This window comes from Euphorbia lathyris, chromosome 2, assembly GCF_963576675.1.
Source record: "Euphorbia lathyris chromosome 2, ddEupLath1.1, whole genome shotgun sequence".
Lineage (NCBI taxonomy): Eukaryota > Viridiplantae > Streptophyta > Magnoliopsida > Malpighiales > Euphorbiaceae > Euphorbia > Euphorbia lathyris.
Genome location: NC_088911.1, coordinates 43,840,882 through 43,851,687, shown reverse-complemented (window position 1 = coordinate 43,851,687; position 10,806 = coordinate 43,840,882). Strand labels below are relative to the sequence as shown.

At 36.9% G+C, this 10,806-nt stretch overlaps 1 non-coding gene across 1 annotated transcript; it reads left to right on the top strand.

The window, feature by feature from the left end:
- Positions 1 to 507: 507 nt before the first annotated feature.
- On the top strand, positions 508 to 614 carry LOC136221085 (small nucleolar RNA R71). Its single transcript, XR_010684876.1, has one exon. It is a non-coding gene; the product is annotated as a small nucleolar RNA R71 (small nucleolar RNA).
- The last annotated feature ends 10,192 nt before the right edge of the window (positions 615 to 10,806 follow it).

Sequence of the window (10,806 nt, the reverse complement as noted above, 5' to 3'; positions counted from 1 at the left end):
TAATTAGTGGTACGATTTTGATTAGCATTGGCATTATTATTATTATCTCTCCAGTTAAAGTTAGGATGATTTCTAAATCCAGGATTATATGTATTGGAATAAGGGTTATTAGTTTGGTTTTGCCCTTGGACAAAATTTACCTGTTCAATTTCGCTCATACCTTCATAATCCACATCCGTTTGGAATAGCTTACCATTAGGATCACACGGTGCCATAAACCTATCAATTTTGTGCGATAAGGCAAAAAATTGGTCTTGCAACATCGCAACTGGATCAAGATTCACTATACCTTTAATTGATGATGTAGTTGAGGATGATGGTTTCGCCACTGGTACGTGTCCACGTTCCGCGGGCCACATACTACTGTTGATTGCCATTTCCTCCAAAAGTTCTCTTGCTTGGGCCAACGTTTTCTTCATGAATAACCCTCCAGACATAGCATCTAATGAACCTCTAGTTGTATGATTCAATCCATTATAAAATGTTTGCATTAAAAGTTCAGCGGGCAGTTGGTGGTGTGGGCATAAACGTTGAAGTTCTTTAAAACGTTCCCAAGCCTCATAAAGAGTTTCATTATCATTTTGAGAAAAAGATGTTAACTCTTTTATGACTCTTGCGGTTTTTGCTAAAGGAAAATATTTTGATAAAAACGCTTGGGCTAATTGCTTCCAAGTTTCAAATATTGCGGCTGGCATAGAAGTTAACCATTCTTTGGCTCAATCCTTCAAAGTAAAAGGAAAAAGGCGAAGGTTGATTGCTTCCGCAGTCACATTTGGTATTTTAAAAGTGTCACAAATTTCTAAGAAATTTGTCAAATGGGTGTTAGGATTTTCGTTAGGTAACCCGTAAAATGTTACATTATTTTGCAACATATTAAGCAATGCTAGCTTAATTTCAAATTGGTTTGCATTTATTTGGGGTCTAACTATGTTGTTTGTTACACCTGCCACTCTTGGCCTAGCATAATCCATAAGTGTAGCCATAATTTCTGGCTCAGTAACTCTAGTTTTTATTGGAGTCTTGTTTTTGTTTTTCTTGTCTTTCTTGTTTTTGTTTTTCTTGTCTTTCTTGTTTTTCTAACTTGAAATTTCACACGAACCGAAACTACCTTCAAAACAGAATTTGAAAAAAAATATGTTAGTAATTTGAAATAAGTAAAATATAAAATTTTGAATAAGTATAAATAAACCTAGATTCGAAATAAAACATGAAAAATCTAAATTTTTGTCAAAAAATTTGGCGTTCCCCGACAACGGCGCTAAAAACTTGTTGAGCGATTTCCGCAAGTGTACGGTATACGCTTGTAGTAATAAAAGATATCGATCCCACAGAGAACGCTTTTTAACGAAAACTTATTTTGAATCAGTTAGATTTACTTTAAAGGTTTATAATATGTAAAATCGTTTAATTGGATTTGGTTTTGAAATCGCTAGAGTAAGAATTAGATTAGAGTATAACGAATGTTTAGAAAATAATTCTGATTTAGGGATAAATTTACAAAACAGAAACGTTTAGTTCTTTAGAAAAGTAAACAAATGTATTCGTTTGCATTAAGCAAAGAAAACAAGTTTAAACTTTGCATAAATTATAACAATGAAATAAACGTCTATTCCTCTAATTTTAGGGCTTTGAACTGCAGTCAATCCTCCTACGGTCGGGTTAGATCGCTACCTTAACCAAATTGATACTCTACTAATGATATCAATTTGCCTAAGTGTTCAACAAAGTTTCCTTGTAAAGATTTTGAATTTAACTACGTTTTAATGAAAACACCAGAACTCACTTCGGATCATTTACCAAAGTGCTACATAAAAATCTATCGAATAAAATGAACTTTATTAGATGAAATATGAATTTGATACAAGTTTACAGAGAACAAGAAGCATGAAAACATTTGACGACTTGCAAGTGAACGGGTTGTCAATCCTTTCCTTGGGTTTCGTTAGAGTTTGTCAGACTCAGGGCGGATCCTCTACTCAATCTTCTCGCTGTAACTTCGTAATAGAGATACGATCGGCTACTACCAAAATGTAAACTAATATGAACAAATCTAAACGCTACTGTGTTTGTAATTATTGAATAAACAATGTGTGTACATCATATTGCTTTTACAGAAATGAACTCTAAACTCCGAATCGCTTGACTCAGAATTCCTACATTAATTCTATACTAATCTTCTCTTTTTTCTATATCTCCAACTCTCCATCAACTCTTTATTTATAGATGTTGAAGAGTCATGATTGAAGTGTCGTGTCCGTTGTGAAGGGTCGTATCCTCTACGAAGGGATGTTTTTATCCACCCGAACGAACGCGTTTCGTCGAAAACGAATGTGTGCGAATGGCTCTCCAGGAATTTCTGAACTTGCCGAGAATGGGGGAGCAGATATTTGGTCTTCGAAATCGTTAAGGAAATAAGCTGGTGACGCGTGTCGCGACCGAGAATGGAGGATTCTCGGTCGCGACATGGACTGTTTTCCGTTTCCTCGACCTTTGTCCTCGTCCTCGTTTTGGCATGTTTGATCTTCGTCGTCTTTAGCTCATTTTGTAGGGGTTTCTTCTGTTTTTAACCTCTCTTCATTCCTATTTGGATTTTACCAAATATTTAGGTACCTTGCATGAAAGAAATATATTCGAATGTAAAAGTACTCTAAATAAATATAAACAGTATGAATTCGAAGCAAAACTGATGTAAATACTAATGATATTTTAGGTATATTTTGAGCTTAACAGAAAGCAGGGGAAGGGAAGAGCAGCTTTTGAGTAGAGGGAGGGAGATATGGGATGGGTCTTTGGGATTAAGGAATAAGTTTGGGCTTGAGGGAAATATTCAAAGAATTAAATGGGTTAGGCCAAGAGAGGGTTATTTGAAATGCAACATTGATGCTGCTCAATTTTTTGAGGAAGGGAAATTTGGAGCAGGGGCGATTTTAAGGGATGAGTCCGGGGAGTATAAAGGAGGGAGAAGTATGATTAGGTATGGAAGGGTGTCTGTTAAGATGGAGGAAATTCTAGCACTCAGAATGAGCATTGACTGGGTCTTAGAACTTGGGCATACTCATGTGGAATTTGAAACTGATGTTAAAGAGGTCGTGGATAACATTCGGAAAGGAAAAAGAGACATCACTGAGTATGGATCAGAGGTTGATTATGCTAGATTATTTATTCAAAACTGTCTGAATTGCTCGGTGGTTTATGTTTCAAGGTTAGCGAATGGGGCAGCGCATGCATTAGCACGTAATGCCCGTTCCTATGCTAATTCTTTCATTCATAGTATAGCTCATGTATTCATTGGCAATATTCTACTGCAGGATATGGCCCGAATTGATTAATAAAGTTTAGTTTCCCTCAAAAAAAAGAGAGTTTTGCAACTCTAATTTTCGGCCACCACAAAGAAAGGAGAAAGTGAAAATCCATTCTTCTTCCATTCCACCTAGCCACATGAAATTGCCGATAGCCGGAGATTGAACCGTTGGATCGTCGTGAATTTTGGATAGGAGATTCTTAACACCTGTTCTCTTGTTTTCACCAGAGCGATCGTCGTTCGGAGGCTTGGAAGACCAGTTCGTACCAGGGGCAGATTGTAGATAGATTTGTGACTTCTTTGAGGTTCTTCCTTTCTTTTGTGTTGTGATTGATTCCATACTTCTTGAGGGAAAATTCCAAGATTGTATGTTGATTGTGTATGCCTCTAGTGTTATCTAGGGATGAACTTGTGTATTTCCCATTATTATTTGATATAGTGGAAGGTTTAAGTGGACTACGGTCCCCATGGTTTTTACTCCTTGCATTGAGGGGGTTTTCCACGTAAAAATCGTGCTTGTTCATTGTGTTTGTGTGGCTGCCATTTTACTAATGTTGTTGCTTCGTTGTGTTTGGTTGTTGCTCTACTAATTAGTTTCCTCATAGATTCATTCAAGTCGGGAAAAGATTAATAACGAAGGTTAATTCCGCATTATTGTTATTACCGTTGTTAGTCCGTTTTTTCCCATCAGAATGGTATCAGAGCTTGGCTATTGTTGTTGTTGTTGGATTTGTTTGAATGATGGAGGCTAATACAAGTAGAATGGTGAATTTAAATGGTTCAAATTACCATGTCCGGAAAGGGAAAATGGAGGACCTTCTTTATGTGAAGGATTATTATCTGCCAGTTAGGGGTGTCAAAATGGGTCATGACACGATAACACGATTCGCGTAACCCGCAAATTAAATGGGTTAGGGTTGAGGCTAAATGGGTCAAAGTTTTAAACGGGTCGACTCGCAAAACTCGATTAATAAACGGATCGGGTCGCGGGTTGACTCACGAACTCGATACAACCTGTATAGTTTTAGACGAGTTACCATGTCGGGTCAACCTGTTTCATTAACCTGCTAAACCCGACCCATATAATCTGTATAGCCCGTTTAGCAATTGGAAATATCAAATTTTAGAGAGGGTATAACAGTAATTTAGAGGGTTATATATATAGCTAACAAATTTTTAGGTTTTTGTATTCCCTAAACTTCAGCAGCCACCACAACAAACAATTGAAAACCCACTCACACATCACACCACCATTGGCATTTACGATTTCTCTCTTCTCCCATCCCTTTCTTCTCCTTCAAATTTTTTTCAAAGCTCTAACTTCTTTCCGCCGCCTACTGTTCCGCCGCCCCTATCGTTCCGCCGCCGCTGCCTTGTTGTCGCCGTCGCTGCTACTGTTTCTGATCTCTTCTTCTTCCGTTCGGTGAAGAAGGTAATCTCCTGTTCTTCTATTTCTGATCTCCTGTTTCTGATCTCTTGATTTTTTTTATATTGGAACTTTTATTTGAACGAACCAGAACAAAAATAGAAAGAAGGTTGTTGTTTCTTTTATTTTGCCATTGTTTCCTCCTACAATGTATTTACTAAATTGTTTTTAGTATTATTGTTTTACTGTTGTTTCTCTAAATTGATTTTTTATTATGTTTGTGTATTGTTAGAAATTAATTGCAGGGATAAGTTAAAAAAATTTTGAGGTTTCAGGGTTTAGATTTAAGTAATCCAAACTTGTTTTTTTTTCTGATACAGATTATAGATTCATGTGCTTTATTTTTACAGATTGTTAGCTGTTTTTTATACAGATTATTTGCTGTTTTTTGTTGTTTGTGATTCATGTGTTTTTTGAGTTTTTCTTTTAATACAAGTTGTTGTGATACAGATTCATGATTTTTTGGTCTTAAACTAAACTTTCTGATGTAGATTAGCTTATTAGATATTTATTTTAATTGTTGTGCAGATGACTAGTAACACAAAAGTATGTTCGATTAAAATTGGGAGTGAAGCAAATATTGAAACTATTGACAGTGATGATGATGATGTCAATGTTATGGAGGTAGATGATGAAGGAGAAGGAGAGACTATAAAATGCAAGTGCTAAGAGCAAGGGAAAGAGGAGTAGGTCTAGAAAGTGTTATTCTATGGTATGGCATTACTTTGAACGTATCATGTTGAAGGACAAGACAAAAATTGCAAAATGCAAAGCTTATGGGAAATCATACAAGGTTGATAGCGCTTTTGGGACAGGTAACTTGTCACGACATATAAAGAAGTGTCCTAGAAAAGATACTAGAGATATAGGTCAAACCATGATAGCTTTTACTGATGGAACAATTGTGCAAACAAAGTTTGATATTAATGATTTTAGAGAGTTGGTTGCTATTGCTGTTATCAAACATGATTTGCCTTTTCATTTTGTTACATGAAATGGGATTAAGGATTTGCTTAGGTATTTTAAACCTGATTTGAATTTAGTTTCAAGGAATACCTGTAAGGCTGATTGCATGAAGATATATAGTAGAGAAAAAAATAAGGTCATGTCTTTGTTGGAGTCGACCACTAGTAGGATATGCCTTACTTTTGATTGTTGGACTTCAATTACAACTGATGGGTATATTTGTTTGACTAGACATTTTATTGATAGAGATTGGACTATTCAAAAGAGGATTTTGAACTTTTGCTATTTGCCTCCTCCACATACGGGTATAGCTTTGTGTGAAAAAATTCATAATTTCTTGTGTGGTTGGAAAATTGATGGTAGGGTTTTTTCACTCACTTTGGATAATGCAAGTGCTAATGATACATGTGTGGAATTGTTGAGAAATTTGTTGAATAGCAAGGGTAGCCTTTTGAATCATGGAGAGTTTTTTCACATGAGATGTTCAGCTCACATTTTAAATTTGATAGTGCAAGATGGTCTGAAAGAAATTGATGATTCGGTTGGAAAGATTAGGGAAAGTATAAAGTATGTTAAGGGATCTCAAGCTAGAAAAGTCAAGTTCTTAGAGTGTGTCAGTCTTTGCACTCTAGATTCGAAAAAAGGTCTTAGGCAAGATGTTCCTACTAGATGGAATTCGACTTTTATGATGCTCGATAGTGCTTTATATTATCAGAATGCTTTTGTTCATCTTAGACTGAGTGATTCTAATTTCAAGCATTGTCCATCAGAAGATGAATGGGTTAAGGTAGAAAAGATGTGCAAATTTCTTAGAGTTTTTAACTATATTACTTGTCTTTTCTCGGGTTCCAAATATGTGACTGCAAATTTGTACTTCCCATTGGTGTTTACTGCTCATTTGACTGAAAGAAAACATGAATAGTGATGATTTGTATATGAGTTCCATGGCAACAAAAATGATGGCGAAGTTTAAAAAGTATTGGAGTGCATATAGTAGAATTTTGGCCATTGCTGTGATTTTGGATCCTAGGTACAAGCTAGGTTTTGTTGAGTATTATTATAGGAAGCTTTATGGTGATGATGGGTTGACCGAAGCAAAACAAGTTAGGATTGACTTGTATGGCTTGTTTTCTGAGTATGAAAATTCTTTAAATAAGCAAAATCTTTGTGGGTCAAGCGGTGACAATAATGCAAGCAATCACAATTCAATGATGGATCAACAACAAACTTCTTCTTCATCAGTTGCTTTAGATTGGGGCAAGGTATATTAATCTAAACTATTATTTATTTTTCTTCTTTTATTTCATTTGACAAAAAACATTGATAAACACACTTTTGATGGGATTTTTAATATATTTATAATATTTTGTAGTAATTTGATTCTTTAGATACTATAGAATTTACACCTCAAAAGTCTCAGTATTTAGATGCCCTCAAATTGCAGCCATGGCCCAAGATGTATTAGCTATTCCAATTACAACAGTAGCTTCAGAGAGTGCATTTAGCAACAATGGAAGAGTTCTTGACCAATATAGGAGTGCGTTAAAATCTGATGTCGTGGAAGCATTGCTATGTACTAAAGATTGGATTTCTTGTGAAATTGATGGTAAACTCTTTTCACAAAATTTGGTTATTTTTTGGTTTAAATACTTGAACTATATATTGATTATTTGTTTTAAATTTTTTTAGGTGTGGATGAAAACTATAAGGAGGTTGATGAACTTGAAAAAGAGTTGATGGAATTACACTTGGAATCCCATGAATCAAAGCCTAATCAGCAAGATGCCAATTCTGTTGCTGTCAATCGAATGTTATGATTTTATTTGTTTATACTGTTGTTTCATGTTTTGTGGATTTTGCGTATTTTTTTCTTATGGTTTGTTGTTTATGTTGAACTATTTGGATGTTTTTTTATGTTATGTTGAACTTGAACTGAATGTTGTTTAATGGATTTGCTGAAATTTTATTGAAAGTTTAAAGTGTTAATGGGTCAGATAACTCGTTTAGGATGTTCTGACTCGTTAAGTATAAATGGGTTGGGTCAAAAATTGACTTGTTTATTTATTAATTTAGTTAAACGGGTTATCCAGGTTGACCAGTGTCAACCCGTGTTTTAACCGAGTCGTGTCGTGTCAACCCGTTAAGTTAAACGGGTCGTGTCTGGGTTTCAATAAACGGGTCACCTGAGTAGGTTGACACGACCCGTTTATGGCCCATTAACCCATTTTGACACCCCTACTGCCAGTGTTCAGTAAAGATAGACCTGAGGGTAAGTCAGAGTCTGAGTGGATTATTTTGCATCGTCAGGTCTGTGGTTATATCAGACAATGGGTGGATGATAATGTTTTGAATCATATTAGTGGAGAAGCAAATGCACAGGAGTTGTGGAACAAACTTGAGCAGTTGTATGCTCAAAAGACAGGGAATAACAAGTTGTTCTTGATAAAGCAGATGATGAATTTGAAGTACCGAGATAGGGCTCCTTTGTCAGATCACTTGAATGCCTTTCAGGGAATCATAAATCAACTTTTTGGAATGGGGATCAAGTTTGAAGAGGAGGTACAAGCTTTATGGCTCCTTGGTACATTACCGGACTCTTGGGAGACGTTTAGAACATCATTGTCTAACTCTGCACCAGATGGGATTATTTCCATGGAATTGGCTAAGGGAAACATGTTGAATGAAGAGATTAGAAGAAAGTCGCAAGGCTCCTCTTCACAGTCAGATGTCTTAGTCACAGAGAGGCAGGGGAGAAGTTAGAGTAGAGGTTCGAGTAACAGAGGGAAACATCACAGCAGTTCCAGGGGTAAGTTTGCCAATGTTGAGTGGTACCATTATGGCAAAAAGGGGCATAGCACAAGGTACTGCAGACAGCTGAAGAAAGACAACAAAAAGGGTGCTGAAAACAATCAGAAGAAAGATGACAGTGGTAATGAGAAAGCTGAGGTAAATGCTACTACTGATAATTTCTTGATTTGTGGTGATTGTGATGTTATTAATGTTGCCTATGATGATTCGAGTTGGGTTGTTGATAGTGATGATGCATGCCATGTTACATCACGTAGAGATTTTTACTCATCCTACACACCAGGTGATCATGGTGATGTTCATATGGGTAATAATGGAAAATCAAAGGTTGTTGGTATTGGAGAAGTCTGTTTGAAGTTTGACACTAGAACGGAGGTGGTTTTACATAATGGGAAACATGTTCTAGATATGAGAATGAATTTGATTTCTACAGGTTTGCTTGATGATGATGGTTACCACAACAGCTTTGGTAATGGTCAATGGAAGCTCACTCGAGGTTCTTTAGTTGTGGTAAGAGGAAGTAAGCACTCTAAGTTGTACATGGCACATCCAAAGATCTCCAAAAGCATTGTTAATGCAGTAGAGAATTATGATGTGGTTGACTTGTGGCATAAAAGACTTGTCCATATGAGTGAAAAGGGCATGTCTATTTTGTCAAAGAAGAAGAAGCTATCTGGGTTGGAGAATATACAATTGAAGAAATGTTCTGACTGTTTGGCTGGTAAATAGACCATAGTTTCATTTAAGAGTCATCCTCCTCACAGGAAGGAGAAGATACTTGATCTGGTTCATTCTGATGTGTGTGGTCCTATGTCAACTAGGACAATTGGTGGTTCTCTCTATTTTGTTACATTTGTCGATGATTATTCAAGGAAGATGTGGGTGTACACCTTGAAGACAAAAGATCAAGTGTTAGATGCTTTCAAGTAGTTTCAAGCATTAGTTGAGAGACAGACTGGGAAGAAGCTCAAGTGTATCCGTTCAGATAATGGAGGTGAGTATATATGCCCCTTTGATGCTTATTGCAGAGAGCAGGGTATTCAGCACCAAAAGACTCCTCTAAAGACTCCACAGTTGAATGGCTTAGCAGAACAGACCAACAGGACTCTAGTTGAAAGAGTCAAATGCATTTTGTCTCATGCAAGGTTGCCTAGATCATTTTGGGGTGAAGCTTTGAGTAATGTGGTACATGTACTAAATCTTACACATAGTGTTCCTTTGCAATTTGATGTTCTTGACAGGGTATGGAGCGGTAAAGATGTTTCTTATGATCATTTACGTGTCTTTGGATGCAAGGCTTTTGTGCATATTCCTAAAGATGAGAGATCTAAGCTTGATGTGAAGACTAGGCAGCATATGTTCATTGGCTATGGACATGATGAGTTGGGTTACAAGTTGTATGATCCAATTTAGAAGAAAATTGTGAGAAGCCGAGATGTTATCTTTGTGGAAGATCAGACTTTGAAAGATGTTGAGAAGGCAGAGTTAGTTCCTTAGCATATTGATGATCTTCTTGATAGGGTTGAGACAGCTCCTCAGCAGACAGATGGCCTTATTGACTTGGATCCAGTTCCTCCTCGACATGTTGATGTGGGAGATGGTTTTCAGAATGATGACCAATAGGGTATTGATGATGTTGATGCTCCACAACACGAAGAGATGGATGAGATTATCCATGGGGAGTTACCAGTACTAGATGTTCCACCATTTGTTCCACTTAGGCGGCCTATCACAGATCGTCATCCTTCCACCAAGTATCCTGCAGATGAGTATGTGTTGTTGACTGATGGGGGAGAACCCAAAAGTTATGCAGAAGCTATGGAAGATGAGCACAAGAAAGAGTGGGTTGATGCCATGCAAGATGAGATGATGTCCTTGTATGAGAATAATACTTTTGAGTTGGTGAAGTTGCCTAATGGCAAGAGAGCTTTGAAGAACAGGTGGGTGTTCAGAAAGAAGCAAGAAGAGAACTTTTCACAGCCACGATACAAAGCTAGATTGGTGGTCAAGGGATTCAGTCAAAAGAAAGGTATTGACTTTGATGAGATATTTTCTCCAGTTGTGAAAATGGCATCTATCAGAGTTATTCTCGGTTTAGCAGCTAGTCTTGATTTGGAGGTTGAGCAGATGGATGTCAATACTGCATTTCTCCATGGTGACTTAGATAAGGAGATTTACATGGAGCAGCCTGAAGGGTTTCAGGTGAAAGGAAAAGAGGGGTATGTGTGTAGACTTCATAAAAGTCTATATGGTTTGAAGCAGGCACCAAAGCAGTGGTACAAGAAGTTTCAGTCAGTTATGGGGC